This window comes from Pseudopipra pipra, chromosome 2 (assembly GCF_036250125.1).
Source record: "Pseudopipra pipra isolate bDixPip1 chromosome 2, bDixPip1.hap1, whole genome shotgun sequence".
In the NCBI taxonomy this organism is placed as follows: Eukaryota; Metazoa; Chordata; class Aves; order Passeriformes; family Pipridae; genus Pseudopipra; species Pseudopipra pipra.
The window spans coordinates 115,959,814-115,972,714 of NC_087550.1; positions in this window are offsets into that span (position 1 = coordinate 115,959,814).

The window sequence follows — 12,901 nt, forward strand, 5'->3', positions numbered from 1 at the left end:
GGTTGGGACTAAATGATCTATTCCAACCCCTTAAAACTCTGTGATTCCATAAACCAGGCATTGTGTCACTGCTCTCACCACTGGGCTTTGCTCTTCATTGCATTGGTCTTGCTGCCATTCTTGTTAAAATATGCAGCATTTCTTCCATGGACACATGGAGAACAGTCCTTTCCATCTTTTTTCTGAATGGTTAATTAAAGGCAAACTTTGGGAAGAGCTGTTGTGCTCCAGCATCCATCTTCTGATGGAGCACCATTCCTATATTTGGCAATACACACTCAGATGCTCTGACTCATGTATTTGTGAAGAAATATAGATTCAATTATATTTAACTCTGGGAATTTAACTCTGTGTTTAGCTCCCTCAGATTTTTCTCAGATCAATAAAAATTTTAACATACTGTTTTGGAGAAGTTTGACAAGCCCTTCCACTTCCAGGGATTACCTTGCATCAGCCTCTTCTCTTCACCAATATCCATCCTCAGTATTTATAGAGGCAACAAAATAAATTTGGTGAGAAACCTCCTTTCCCCTTTGAGCTGCAGAGACAGGGTGGGCTGGGCTCCTTCACCTGAGGATGAGGAGCCCCCACAGGCAGTGGAACCAGGGATATGTATCCTGGGATGGGATCAGGAATGCTGAGGCACAGTTGGAGCTGAATTTGGCAAGGGATGTGAAGAATAATGAGAAGGGCTTCCATGGCTACACTGGCCAGAAGAGGAAGAGAAAATAAAATTTACGCTCATGGGAAATAAAACAGGAAAGCTGGTGGCAACCAGGTACTGAACACATCTGTCCTCCAATATTTGTTGAGCTCCCAAACCTCCAGGGGAATTAGGTTTCACCAAAAGTGAAGATCAGGTTCCAGACCAGCTGAGAAACCTGAACACATCCAAGTTCATGGGACATGGCAAGATGCATCCAAGGGTCCTGAGGGAATTGGCTGATGTAGTTCCCAAGCCTCTCTCCATGATATTTGACAAGTCATGGCAGTCTAGAGATGTCCCCAGTGACTGGAGAAAGGGAAACATCTCCCATTTTTTACCAAGGTCTGCCCAGGGTTGTGGACATGGGGTATGAGGCAGAAAAGGAACTCTACCTTTTATGAATTTCAAGCCTGAACAAGGTTCTCCCCTTTTTATGTCTTTCTTTTTGAGGCTTCTCCAGCTCACTAGTGATAACAAAAGAGAGGTAAGACATTTCAAATATCATCTTTGTCCCTCTTTCACTAAACTATTATTCCTGGGACCTCCACCAGCATCTGGAACTTTTTAAAATTGACCCTGGTTCTCCCAGTTTTTTGTTGTGAGTGGGCCAAGTGGGCAACGAGCACAGGAAGAGTCCATTGCATGAGTAGCTTCAGGAGCTCCCATGTAAGGACCCAAAGTAAAGATGATGAAGTTTAGCCCCTGGAGAAGCTGTGTTTTATGTGACAACATTTTCCAGGGAAAAGTAACTGTGGGTGTGTTGCATTAGCATTCATATTCTGACAGGAGTGCCGCTGGTCTGTCAGCTTATGGGTACAAGGCACAACGCAAACATAAATTATTAACAGAGTGTTTCTGATCAAAGGGCTCCCAAGCACATGGTAAGAGACACAGGATGCTGAGAGAAAATCTTTTCAGTTCCCTTTTGACACTGAGAGGAGTCGTAACAGTCTCGCTCTTCATCAGCAAAATAAATCTGTCAAATTCAGGCAGAAAATCTCCCGGTGAAAATTCAGTCTGTGTGTGCTCCCAGGAGAAGGTTGGCAGAGGAAGGCTCTTTGCTCCAGAGGCTGCAGGAGAACAGGCAAAGTCTTCATTTTCTGGCCTGTTTGGAGGAGGTCACAACTTCCAAGAGAGGCACACCCAGGGGTCCATGGCATCCAGCCCTCTGCCATCATGGCAGTGCCACCCACTGCAGGACATCCCTGAGGTCCCAGTCAGTCCCTGGGGGTGGGATTGATGTGAACTGGCATTTTGAGGGATGAGCTGCCCAGATTAGCCAGTGGAAGAAGGGGAGAAGGGCTGAAATCCCTCCCTTTTTAGGCCACTCAATGTGTCCATAGCAGCTGCCACTCTTTTCAAACACAGTACCAGGACTTGTGTCTCTTCTAGATCAAAAATTATGATGGCGGTGCCTTCCATGCAATGACTCTGCTCTGAGGACAACCTGTATATTTTCTAGTGTTCAGTCACATTATAAAATGTATAACCTGCCCTCAGACAGGTTTCTGAGTGAGCACAGGACTCCTGTCTCACCAGGGAAAGCCCTTGATCCACGGCGATGCATCTGTTCTCTCTCTCTCCCCCTCCGAATTTTGTTCCCTGCAAGGGATTAATAACTCCTGAATGTACAAAAACAGACACACAGCTACTTCCTAATCTTGGGTGCAATCAGCTTAGCTGGAGAAATCTTGAGTTCTGGAAATGCAGCAGCAACTTAAACTTTTCAAAAGGGTCTTACAATAAAGGTAAGCCTAATATTTGTTTTATTTATACCCTGTCATTTATGCTGTGTGATGGCAGCACATTTTAGTTTCGAGGCACCCCCTTTCTAACCTGTGGCAATCCTTTAACTTAAAGGTGGCCCAGAGTTCTGCTTTCACTTAAGTGCACAGCTAAGCAGTGGCACTCCTAAAGTAGAGAAAATGTTCTAAGTAATCTATTTTCAAGAACTGTTATATGCTGAAAATTGACTATTAAAATGCCACCTCCTTATTCATCATGTCTGTGCTCAGTGTGTGTTCAATCTTGTCTGCTGGCATATGACTGCAATTTTACTGCCTTTTACTCCCACTTACCTGAGAGATGCAGCACAGAGAAGAGGATCTGAGCTGGATCTTGAAACAAAAAGTCTCTCAGGCTTCCAAGGAGTTTCACCTGTGTAAAGGGACTGGAGATGGCTCTTCTCTGCAACACTGAGCAACCTGTAATTGAAGAACATGTTTTAGGACCATGTAATCACAGAATGGTTTGGGTTGGAAGGGATCTTAAAGATCATCTGTTTCCAACTCCCTGCCATGGGCAGGGGCACCTTCCACTAGCCCAGGTTGCTCAGAGCCCCGTCCAACCTGGCCTTGAACACTTCCAGACAGCCACAGCTTCTCTGGGCAACCTGTGCCAGGGCATCACCACTCTCACAGGGAAAAATTTTTTCCTAATATCTAATCTAAACCTACTGTGCAGCTTAAGGCCACAGCCCCTTGTCCTCTCATTCCATACCCTAGTTAGAAGCCCCTCTCCAGCCTCCTTGCAAACCCTCTTAAGGCACTGGGAGAGGATCTAAGGTCCCTCCAGAGCCTTCTCCTCTCCAAGTTGAACACCCCCGGGTCTCCCAGCCTGTCTCATAGCAGAGCTGCTCCATCCCTCTGATCCTCTTGGTGCCTCCTCTGGACTCTCTCCAGCAGCTCCATGTCCTTCCTGTGTTGGGGACCCCAGGGCTGGAGGCAGCTCTGCAGGGGGGGGTCTCACCAGAAGTGGACAATCCCCTCCCTCGACCTGCTGGTCACACCTTTTTGGATGCAGCCCAGGACATGGTTGTCCTTCTGGGCTGCAGGTGCTCATTGCCAAGTCGTGTTGAGCTTTCAGTCCCCAAACACCCCCAAATGTTTCTTCCCAGTCCTGTTATCAATCCTTTCTCCTCCCAGCCTGTCCTTGTGCTTGGGATTGCTCCCACCCAAGGCAGGACCTTGCACTTGTTGCAGTTGTTCCTCGGACACTTTCAGAGATGGGGACTGCACCACCTCCCTGGGCAACTCCTTCAGTGCTTAACAACCCTTCCAGTGAAGAAATTCTTCCTGATGTCCAACCTGAACCTCCCCTGACACAGCTTGAGGCCATTTCCTCTTGTCCTGTTGCTTGTTCCCTGGGAGAAGAGGCCAATCCCCACCTGGCTACAACCTCCTTTCAGGTGGTAACAGATAGTGCAGGGCAAGATCTCTCCTGCTGTACTTTCTGTACAAAATTTGATTCAAATCAAATCAAACCCAAAAAGAACAAAATGAAAATATAGCTGTGCCTTGAAAGGTGTTCCATATTCCATTAGAGCAGAACTACTCTGTTTGGTAGGATATATTTGAATTTTGACTGCAAGAACTGAAGTTTCCCAGCACCTGAAATTGGTACAGTGAAGTGAGACCTCGGCCTCTTGCTGGTTTTGCACTTCATGAATTTTTAAAGAGAAGGAATGATTTCACACAAGCTTTCTGCAAAATAAAAAGTCTCTGTTGCAGCTGAAATCAAGTCTGCTGATCTCAAACGGGAAGCTTTTGTTTCAGAGAGATGTGTGCCTTTGAATAATGGAAAACAGGAGAGGATCTGGAACACAACCTTAATTACAGAGGATATGCTGTGATTATAGGCTTTGGTTTGCTCCCTGGTAGTAAGGGATTTAACAAGCATAGTCCTGGATGCTGTGTGATGTGTGACTGGTCATATCACACATATCAGCTCAAGAAAAAAAATTTAAAAATCCATTTTCCACAGGCTCCCATTAGTATAACTTCTTACCTCTTAATTAAGAAGCCAATGGCTGTGAGTAGTTAATCAACAAAATACATTTGAAGATCTGGGCCTTGGGGCCCTTGTTGCAATCTAACCTGTGTTCCCATGGGAGAGAAATGAGTCAAGGCTTCCAACAAAATCTTATCACTGTCTGTGTCACAAAAATATCAAATATAATTTGAAAAATTGAGTCTTTTCTCAGGAGAGTTCCATGACACGACTTACTGTACAGTGTGAGTCACCTCCTAGCCTGAAAAATACAGCCTGAAACCCCAACACCCAAATATATGTCAGTTCTTCAGTCTGGCCAAAGAATTTTGATGGATGTAATACAGAGATATGTCCTTAACTTTGGTGCAAAGAAAGCCAAGTTTAAGCCAAAATCCCTACACTTTTCAAAGCCTGAAAATGTTCTGGGGTTTGACTCCCTGACTGACCCAGCTCTGCAGAAACCAGAAGATGAGATGTATAACATTCAGATGTTACCTGGTGGCAGTTAACTTCTTAATTAAAAGGTAAAAAGACATAATAATTATCGGTTAACAATTTTCAATCTCCGTACAGACAAAGGAATTAATGTGATTTCAAAGATCCACAATTATACATGGAGAGACAAGGAAGTTTAAAGTATATTTGTTCCCTTATTTTAGTTCAGTGAAAGGAAATTAAGTAGGGAAATTAAGGTTAAGGGGAGATTTTCAGGGAGACTCTTCCCCTTGGTGCACTCCCTAAATCCTTATTCAGTGCAGATAATGGATTTGGAAGGCTCCAAAAGGGCTGAGGTAACATCTTTGCCATTATTAACATCTGAAGGACCTCAGGGATCACAGACTTCCCTCCTACTCCAGCTACAGAAAGTGGGTTTGGCCAAAAATGAAGGGTGGTGCTCTAAGATCCCTTCCACCACTCACCTCCCAAAGTGCTCCTGGGACTGCTGGAGTTTTGGAGTTCTCAGCCTCAGGTTCTGGGGCTTTTTGAGCCGTACATTCCTGATTTTTAAATGGAGCTGGTTAAAATTGATGTTACATTGGGTGAGAAGAACAATATGGGCTTGATACTTCAAGAGGTCCTTTCTAGGCCTATTTCCTACATTTGGTTTATTCAGAAAATGGGATCTCTTCCACTTAGCAAGGTAAAGACATTTACTTAACATCCAGAAATTGAGCTAGTCAAGGGAAAGGTGAGATCAGCACTTTTTGTTTTCTGAGCTGTGAAGTGCAACAACAGACTGAGACAGATTGGGCTGTCTTACAGAAATATCCATTTAATGGGCATACTCAGAGACCCAAAAGCAGGCACTTTATCACAGCCTGTTCTGTCCCACTGGGTTAAATCTCTCCTTTTAGTGATGGTTAGTTTGCTGAGAGGACTGTGAGGCATGGAAAGGAAAGGAGACATAAAGTATGCTGGAAAAAAACCCATCATGTTCAGCATCTAAAGCCCTGAGATGATGAATAGGTGTAGCTAATCTGGCCAAATTTTTTTTTATGATATTCTTTGTAATTTTTTTATGTTAAAAAATGATAAAATGGAGGTGGAGATGAAAGCAGCTCCCTGCTGACTGATGGAAAAGGATGACCCCTCACTTTTAGCAGAAAGAAATGCTTAGTTCTCTTTCTTTCATCTTTCTTCTCCAATGCCTGTGTTACCAATAATAACACCTAATTTAGCTATTTCCTATGGACTAATGGTGACATTTCAGTTGAGTGGTTGATGGCTTTTCTGAGGGCCTTGTCCACCTTCTACCCTTGCTGGAAAGTGCTCTCCCTGAGCCAGTCTCTTTATCTGAGGTATTGTGAAGGTTCTTGCAAAGGTCAGCACAACTCCAGAATAGATTCAGGAACACAAAGGAGAAGTGGTTCTCTGCCCCAGCTCACTGTGGGGCTATTTTATTCAGCACAGAGTTTTCCTTGGTGGTATTTCCAGAGCACCATCAGAAGGTGAGCCTGGAAGGTCTGGGCTCTGGGGGATCTCTCTGCAGACCATGAAAGGACAAGTTTCCCCTGAGGTGATTTCAGGACATTCTGCCCAGCCTGATTTTGCCCTGGCCGAGCATCTCTCCCTCCCCCTCCCTCTCCTTTAACTTTCTGCTTAAATGAGAGAAAGGAAAGAACCCAAAGCTATTTTTTGGCCACGTGGATATGCCCCCAAGGGCTGACACAGAAACCCTTCCCCCTAAAAGATGGAAGTTTTCTATGAATGGCACCAGGGGAGGGTAAGAACAAGGCCAAGCCATGGGATCCCCTCCAGTTCCAACCTCCCAGGCTCTGTGTCTGGCACTGTGCACCTTCTAAAGTTTCTCTTCTTATGTTCCCTCTTTAAAATGCAAGTTGGATCACGTGCAGCTTGTTTAACACTTGCTGCTGCACAGAAACTCAAAGGAGCTGCATCCTCTTACTTAGGACTAGAAAAAAACCCAACACAGTGAGGTTTAATGGATTTTTGCCCAGTTGATTCATCCCTGTGCAGGGCCACGAAGCACAAAGGGGTCCAGCATTCACCCTGCACAGCAGGATTTGACCAAAACAAAAGTCCAGTAAGTGCTGCCTCAAATGATCTGATAATTTTGAGTCAGTTAGAAGCAGTTCAGGCTCTACAGTGGCCTTGGCAGTGGGATGGAGCACTAGCCATGGGTCTTAATGGAGTCACTAGCTCTGATCTCAGCTGGAAAATCCAGTGGCAGTCCTGGATTTGCATTCTTTTAATGCATTTTTTTTTTGTGTGTGAATAATAAGTGGGTTCATTTATATAAATTACTCGAAGGAGTTTGTGAAGGTCGGTGGAATCTAATCCCAGGTTCCCTTAAATATTTAGTTTATTATCTCTTTGTATTTAAAGTTTCAGAAGCTGAAATTTTAATGATGTTATGCAACTGTAAACAGATGAGTTCACCTGATATCGAGGAAGGGAAGGGTGTTAAATAACATAGCTCTTACCCAGAAAAGGCCAAAAACTTGCTGGCTTCTTTTCCAGAGGACATTGCCATTCTGCTGAGCATGTATCTACCTTGTTTCATGTCTCAAAATAATGGAATTCAAAATAATTCTCAGAATCGAGGAATAATTTAGGTCAAAAGGGACCTCTGGAGGCTGTCGGGTTCCCCTGCTCAGTGGAACAACCAAGAAATACTGAATACAAGTAAGGAAACATGGTTCAATATAAATTTCTGAACACCATGTGCAAGGGATTCTGTCCTAGAGCTTGGAATTTTTTTGTTTGCCTGTGTGTGTATTAGCTTTGTCAACAACTCATTGTTATGCTGCCAGCTGGAGTGGAATTAGATGTGAGAATATATTTTTATACAAATTTCAGGTGAGTAAAGAAGGCTTCTCTGTGAGCTCACTGTAGTTCCAGTCTGCAGCACATTTCCTGTATTTTCAGGGATATCTCAGCATTCCTAACACACACTATAAGGATTCCTTCGAGTTGTTCCTTAGGGGGAGAACCAGCCTGTGGAGTCACTTGGTTGTGGAGTTACATCAGGGGGAGATTGGCACATCCTCCCCTTTATGTGCCTCTTAGTGGTGCATCTCCAGAGGCCACAGCACTTCTCGGGCTTTGAAGTATTCCAAAGTTTTCTGGGAGGCAGAAAACCTTTGAATCCAGAGCCTGAGGGAAAGGGCTGCCTGATGTTGGACCTCTCTTATCCTGGTGTGGGAGGAAAACCCTGCCAGTCTTGCACCAGCCTGTGCTGGTGACTCAGGATCTGTAATGAATTCTGGAGCTTTACTTCCTAATGGGATTTTCTGTTGTTTGTTCTCCAGAGCTCAGTGTGATGAGCCCTGATCGGGCACACACTGAGGAGCAGGTGAAAGCCCCACTGTACACATCTCCTCCAGCTCTTGGATGAGGCTCACTAATACCTCATTAAGCAGGATGCTTAATTACACTCTCAGCACTGCATCTATAAACAGTTTGCTACTTATCTGCTTAGACCACATTTAAATTCAGCCTGGAAAAGCAGTGACAAATATTATCACTGACCTGTGCTCCAGATATCAGCGGGAGGGGGGGTTCAGTGGGCAGAGCTTTGATGATCAGTATAAAACTGGGTGATTTGACTCTCAGGAGAGCTGCTACAGAGCTGGCCAGGATCTTGTCTCAGTCACTCCACAGGACCTTCAGGGTGGTGTCTTTCAACAAAACAGTTTCAAATGAACGGGGTTTGGTTTACAACAGCAGAGATGACATGAGGCTCAGCTTCTTCCTGCTGCTGAAATGTGTCTTTCCTCCCTGTTCCTGTTCTCCTTCCTCCCTCACTGCTGCAGAAAACATCCCAACTCCAGTCCATTTCCGTGTTAGATGTTTCTTCCCTGTTTCATTACACACATTTCTAATTTAAAGGAGGACATGACTGATCCCTAAAGAATAAAGTGACCATTATGTCCTTTTGAGGCTCTGTGTTATAAACTATCTTAGCCATGAAGTACATTAAAAATCTGCTGTTCCAGTAACTGAAGGGAGCTGACAAGAAAGATGGAGAGAGACTATTTACAGGAGCCTGGAGTGACAGGACAAGGGGAATAGGTTCAAACTGAGAGAGAGTAGGGTTAGATTGGATATTGGGAAGAATTTCTTGACTGTGAGGGCAGTGAGGCCCTGGCTGAGGTTGCCTAGAGAAGCTGTGGATGCCCCTGGATCTCTAGAAGTGTCTAAGGCCAGGTTGGACAGGGCTTGGAGCAACCTGGGCTAGTGGAAGGTGTCCCTGCCCATGGCAGGGGGTTGGAACTGGATGAGCTTTAATGTACCTTCCAACCCAAACCATTCTGTAACTCTACTGAAAATCACCATGTCCTGCACACTGAAATGCCCATTCTAATCCAGGGGATGGAATCACTAATTGGCTAATGAAATTGAAAGCATGATAATAGATTTATTACTTAAATTGTTGATCATGCCAATTGACCTTGTGTTTAGATCTTTAAGCCTTCATAAAGTCCTCTTGCCCCCTGACAGGAAAAATAAAAACCAAAACAACAACCCTGTGCTAGCAATTATGTTCATTTGACAACTGTGTCTGAGAAGCAGAAAACACAACAAATGGAGCAAACTGAGTTCAGGGAACTCTTACCTATGAAGACTCCAGCATAACTGTGCACCTGCAGCAGGAAAAACAGTCCCAGCCTGGCACTTCCATGGAAATCACTGCAATTATGGGCTAGTTAGATGACATTTGGAATTGCCTGGTCACTGACCCACGAGTGTGTCTGCAGGCAGAGCTTCCCTGGAAGGGGAACACACAGAAAACAAGAGCTGGCCTGCCCTGTCACTCACGTGCCCACGGTGAACTTTCATCATTAAAGCAGCTCCAAAGGGCACAGGGGACAAAGGGGTCTGCCTGGAAAATCTTGCTCAGCAGCAAAATGAACCAATGCAAGCAAAGGACTGATTTCAGTGTTGTTACATGGGTAACCATAGCTGGTGGCTCTTCTTACAGTTTCCATTTCAAAGCACCACCAGTGCCCTCATAATGCTCTGACATTAATTGTGTCTACCTCAGTCCCACCAGAAGGGATTAGCACTTGAAATTAAGGAAACCAAGGCTTTGTAACTTATTAGCCATGAGCTGCTGAGTGTAGCAATATAGCAAAAGAAAAGAAAAGAAAAGAAAAGCTCCCTGTTTTGGTGGCTGATCTTCCCAATATGCATTAGGAAGTCTTCATTAATTATTTCTGATCGGGTTCATTGAAATAATTGAATTGCATCTGCAATGCAGGGCAAAATTTGTCAGCAGGCTGGCCAGAGAGGGAAAAGGGATATAGATTTCTCCTTCCTTATTTCTGCAGTGCCATGTGCCTGCTCACAGAGCTTGACAGGCAGCTGAGGAGTCAAGGTACCTGCTCTGAGGCGTTTGGGTTCCTGATTAAGCAAGTAAAGCTATGAGACTTGACAACAAATTGAGGGCAGAGGGGTAGAAAAGAACCATCTGTAAAGAAGGGTGAGAAAGAAAACTTTTCTGGAGGGAAATAAAACATTATTGGCAGTAGTGCTGCATAGTTCAGCAGTGACTTTGTTGCAGCAACTCAGTGGGAAAGGAATTGCACTGAGAAGGTTTCTGAACACAAAAGGAATTTTCTTTAGGCACCTGCTTAGGGGCAGCACAGGGCTGAGTGACTCTGGCCTTCTGTATCCAGGGATGGGGACTTCACTTCCCATTCCAGTGCCTGACCACTCTTTCCATGAGGAAATTCTTCCTGACGTCCAACCTGAACCTCTCCTGGTGCAGTCTGAGGCCATTTCTTCTTGTCCTGTTGCTGCTGTCCGGGAGAAGAGACCAACCCCCTCCTGGCTACAACCTCCTTCCAGGGAGTTGTGGAGAGTGATGCTGTGCCTCCCTGCCTGGTGGTGGGATTGCACTTAAATCTGGCACTAACTCTGTCCTGGAGTGAGTGGATGGTGCACATTATACTTGTCATAATGTGCAACCAGGGGAAGCCACAGAAGGTGCATTTGCCATTTGGTTTGTGTCGTTTGTAAAAACAACTTTTAAATCTACCCCCAGGATAATCTTTCTGACAGCCTGAGCATCCCCTTTTTACCAGGAGACTGAGGACTTCTACACAGCTCACAGAGGGCACAGGGTGGCACCAAGAGCCCAGGTGAGCACACAGATCCCTACTGGGAGGTAGATTTGAGGTCCAGCCAGCCCAGGAGGGGCAGAGGCCAGGCAGAGCGTCAGGATCCGGGCTGGGGATCCAAACTCCCATCCAGGGATTGCAGGACACACGAGTGGAGGTGCTGGATGAGGCTTCTCACTGCTCTCCCTCACAGCTCAGCTGTTTCCACAGCAGTGTGGTGGAAGGTTGCACAACATCACCTCAAACACGGGCAGCTCAATCCTTACATGTGTGGGGTGGAATTCCCAGCAGAGGAGGATTGCAGAGAAATGTGGATACAGGGGCTGCTGGCACAGTCAGGGCCCTGACAAGCTCCTTCTGAATGCTCTCAAAATTGTCTATGACAGCTAAGCCATCTCATTACCTCTCCCAAGAACCCAGCTATTAAATATCAGCTCAGAGCAGTGGAAATACTTGTGTGTACCACAGTCACCTCCTCCTTTACCTGGTACTTTCCAACCCTTGAACCTCCCAGTGTTCCAGCCTCTTCAGTCCATGCATCTTGTAAACACACATATCACACTCAGCTCATCCTTAAATGTCATGAGAAAAAGTAAAATATGGAAGGAATAAGTTTATTTGTAACTCTGGATGGTCCTATTGAATAATAGAGGTCTTTTAATTTTAAAATAGACTCACCCCGCCGAGATCAGCAAAGGTTTTGCATGAGCAAAGGGAACAGAATTTTGACTTGTGGTTTAATACAAAGTTATAAAACTTCCTCAAATTTGGTTGCACAATAGAAAATAGAATGGCACCTTTCTTTTCAGGATCTCAAGCTGAAAGGTAATCATAGAATCCCAGACTGGTTTGGGTTGGAAGGGACCTCAGAGATCACTCAGATCCAACCCCCTGCTATGGGTAGGGACACCTTCCACTAGCCCAGGTTGCTCCAAGCTCTGTCCAACCTGGCCTTGGACACTTGCAGGGATGGGGCAGCCACAGCTTCTCTGGGCAGCCTGTGCCAGGGCCTCACAGGGAAAGGCAAATAATGAATAATTAGTATTAGTAGCAAGCAGTATGACAGAATCCATACATAATTCTAGGCAAAAATGGTTAATTTTCTTTTAATCTGTGTTGCAGTCACAGCTGTTCTCCAAAGCACATTGCTCCAGTCCACCCAGCATCCCATGCCTGAGGACTCCTGGTGATCAGCAATCCCATCCCAGTCCCTTCTGTGTGTTTGTCCCCTGCTCTGGCAGTGAATGAAAGGAGTAGGGGAAAGCCACTGTTCCTCTGCCAGCTCAGATGCCTCTCCAATGAATTTTGGTGGCTCTGCACAGGCACTGCTTCCCTCTTTGCTCTCTTTTGGCTTTCATTTCACAAATGGAGACGATGAAGCAGAGAGCAGATTTAAAGTGTTTGCTGAGCTCAGGCTCACAGGCAGCAGCAAAAGGCTTGGCTGATAACATTAGATCTTCAGAAGAATGTCTTTAGAGGATCAGGGACCACCCTTGCAATCTTCCAAGATGGAGATCTCCACAAAATGGTTGCTAAATTTGCTTACATTTTGACAGAACCGTCTCTGTTTTAGAATCACAGAAACATGGAATGGTTTGGGTTGGAAGGGACCTGGAAGATCATTTGGGTCCAACCCCCCTGCCGTGGACAAGACACCTTTTACTAGACCAGGTTGCTCACAGCTCCATCCAGCCTGGCCTTGAACACTCCCAGGGATGGGGCATCCACAGCTTCTCTGTTCCAGGGTTTTGCATGGTTGGAGTGTGTCTGTCTGCTCTGTTCCAAGATAACACAACATAAGGCTGATATTCAAACAGGAATTGCTTCCCCAACACAG